The sequence below is a fragment of the Phaenicophaeus curvirostris genome, chromosome 11 (assembly GCF_032191515.1).
Source record: "Phaenicophaeus curvirostris isolate KB17595 chromosome 11, BPBGC_Pcur_1.0, whole genome shotgun sequence".
Lineage (NCBI taxonomy): Eukaryota > Metazoa > Chordata > Aves > Cuculiformes > Cuculidae > Phaenicophaeus > Phaenicophaeus curvirostris.
In genome coordinates, this window is record NC_091402.1 from 16,854,431 (window position 1) to 16,857,464 (window position 3,034).

At 49.9% G+C, this 3,034-nt stretch overlaps 1 non-coding gene across 1 annotated transcript; it reads right to left on the reverse strand.

Moving 5' to 3' along the window:
* Positions 1–759: 759 nt before the first annotated feature.
* TRNAL-UAA (transfer RNA leucine (anticodon UAA)) lies at positions 760–842 on the reverse strand. The gene has a single exon. It is a non-coding gene; the product is annotated as a tRNA-Leu (tRNA).
* Positions 843–3,034: the final 2,192 nt, after the last annotated feature.

Below are 3,034 nucleotides of genomic sequence, written 5' to 3' on the forward strand. Positions count from 1 at the left end.
CTCCACGGGTCTAGCAGGCCAACCCTTTATGAGGGAAATATCTGATGCCCATCCATGCAAACAAGGAAAGGAGCAAGAGCCTCGTGAGCATTTGTAGGCACCAACCCAAGACAGACTACAGCACAGTGAGGCTCTGCAGCAGAGGAGCAGTTCTCAGTTTCTCACGTATTTCCCTAATTTAACTAACAGAATCGGAAACCCTTTCCTGCCGTTCTGGCTTGGTCTGGAAGGTTGTGACACTGCCAAATCCCTGTGGGGAGTGCCAAACAGTGCTTTGGATCAGCTGAGTGGTGGTTCTGGGGTCATGGAGGAATTGGTGTGAAGCAGTCTCCACAGCCCTGAAATCCATCTCCCAGAACCTCCTTGTTTACATCTGTTTCCACTTCCAAATTGCCTGAGCTGTTTAGAGCTCAATACCTTTCCCCCCTCTCCGCCCTGCTCAGTTTAGTCATTTTTTCCTATTTCTGCCACGGAAAAAACAAGCCACTATTTCAGGAAGATGTGGGACTCAAGCCCACAACAGTCTCAGCACTCCCTGCATGAAAGATGAGAGACATAACCTGTGTGCCACAGGGACCAGCTCACATCACTCTACACATTCAGCCTGGATGGTAGGGAGGCTTGGTCCCACCAGGGTTCTCATGCTGGGGTGTTGAACCTCAGCTCCCTGGGCACAGAGCCCAGAGCTCCCACCCCTACTCTAAAATGTTGCTTTAAAAGTTAGGCTGAGGATATGGATCAAGAGAAAAAGGAGGCTTCTACCAGAAGTGGGGTTCGAACCCACGCGGGCATGCGCCCATTGGATCTTAAGTCCAACGCCTTCACCACTCGGCCATCCTGGTGGGCTGCTGAGCTCTCCCCTGGCCCATCCGTCCCTCCTCTTGTGGGCACACACCTCTCCAAGACCTCAAGGTTCCAGTCCAAGACATCTCCCAAGCTCAGCAACACCTTCCCGTCCTCACTTCTTTCTTTTATGCCCCCAGTAAACTGATGGAACATCTCCCTGGGAGGCATCCGCTCTCATGGGCCATGGAGGACAGCACAGCCCCCATGTGCCACAGTAGATCTTCATTCAAAAACTATAGTCACTGGTAATAATGCTGCTAGGGACCCTGGTGCAGGATGGGCATCTCCAGAGGGTCTTGGCCTGATCCCACATGGTTAAAAAAACTGTTCTTGCACCTTAGATCCCACTTCTCACCCTCTCCAGTCCACATATGGGAATCTACCGGGGCATTTAATTGGGAAAGACATATAACTTTTTTGCTGCCTTGGGAAAAGGAAAAACAAAATAAACTCAAACCCACAAACACCTCTGTTGAATCACGTGGGATTCAAACCCACAGTTCCCAAATACCTGTGTGAATGAGGTCTTTAGCCCTTAAGCCACAGGATCCTAGTAATCTCCACTTCTGATTTCAGCCACTCTCACTCTTTCCAGGCCAACAGCCTTCATGCACAGCTGCCATCACTTTGAAGGGACTCTACAATCCATTCCCAGTCCTTCTCCCTTCCGTGGGATCCCCATCTGACCTGGCTCCCTGCACCAGTTTTACATGGCCACAGCCCCCAGTGATGCCCACACAGAGAAGCAAGGTAGAGGGATCCCAGACATTCCACTGGAGGATGCTGCAGGTCCCCAACTCAGAAGAGGACTGGGTCAAATTATTCACATGAAAAATTGCTGCCAGGAGGAAAATTCAGCCCTTAGGTGTCAAGAGAGGGTAGCAACTTTCCCTACTTCCCTTTTACCCTTTGCATTACAGTCGCAGCAATCTACTGTTCTGGTTCGTATGTGCAGAAGCGCAGCTCAGCATCCCTGGATGCCTCCAGCTGCAGCACCCACATTAATATCAAATGAAGCCATGCTCAGAGTGTTGTGCTTGCCAGCTCCTGAGGAATCTGCTCCTAATGAGCAGACTTCAAAGCATTAATGAGCTTGCAAAGCTCTCCTCTTCGTTTACAGAGCTGGACCTCGCATACTTGGCATTAAGACAAGGGTCACCCATTAGGGGAAGAGAATGCATGTGCATGTCAGCGAATGTAATATATTTGTAATCCTCTAAGAAGCAAAGATTAATCATGCCCTCTCCAAAAGGAAGCTTTTATGCCACATCTGCTTTTCCTAGCATAGAGAGAAGGGACCTACTCACACGGACATCTATGACCCACACTGCTCAGATCCCCACAGCACCCAGCGAGGCCAGTTTTGAAGTTAACATCCCACCTTAATCCTTTGGGTCCAGGTTGGTAAATCATAGTTGAATCGGAAGCCTGAGGGATGAATAAAGTGGTGGAATTGTGCTCCAGCACAGATTTAAGGCATGCAAGGAGAGAGTGCTCTGGATGTGAGAGCGAGCAAGTTTGACTGATGCTTTCAGCTCTATGGCATCCTTCCAGCCAGGCAAGTAAAGGAGATGGTGGCCTCGAACAGCAAGGGATGCACAATGCATCTACTGCTCTCTCCAGGGACCACTTTCTCCTAGCCAAAACCCCATGCAAGCCTCCTGAGCTCACCAAAACTCTCTGTGTTGAAACACCCTCCCAGTGCCTACCTGACTACCAGCCCAATTGCACCCATTTTAGGACCAGAGAATATCCATCCTGCTAAGCCAGGAGGAGGCTACACAAATAAACTCTGCTGAGGGATCACCAGCCAGCCTGAGTGCAAGCCTGCTGCTGGGCACTCTTTGCCCTTCCTCCTAAAGCCCCTCAACCTCTTCTGCCTTTCCAGAGCCCTCTTGCTGCTGACACACTGGTTGGCATTTGTGCTGCCGCAGGGAGGCTTGGATGAGGCATGGGACAATGAGATGTTGCTGCACCTTGCTTGCAGTATCCCCATGAAATGACAGCTTGAAGGTGACATAGCTACAGGCTTTCAGAACACAGGTTCTGATAGAGAAAGCTATTAATAATGTCCTGAAGTCAGAAAGTTGTAGTCCTTTTCTTCAGAAGCACATTGGCAATGTTAACTGGAAAGCACTTTCTCCTTTTCCCTTTCCCCTCTCCAAAAGAAACCTCGTGGCACTCAGTT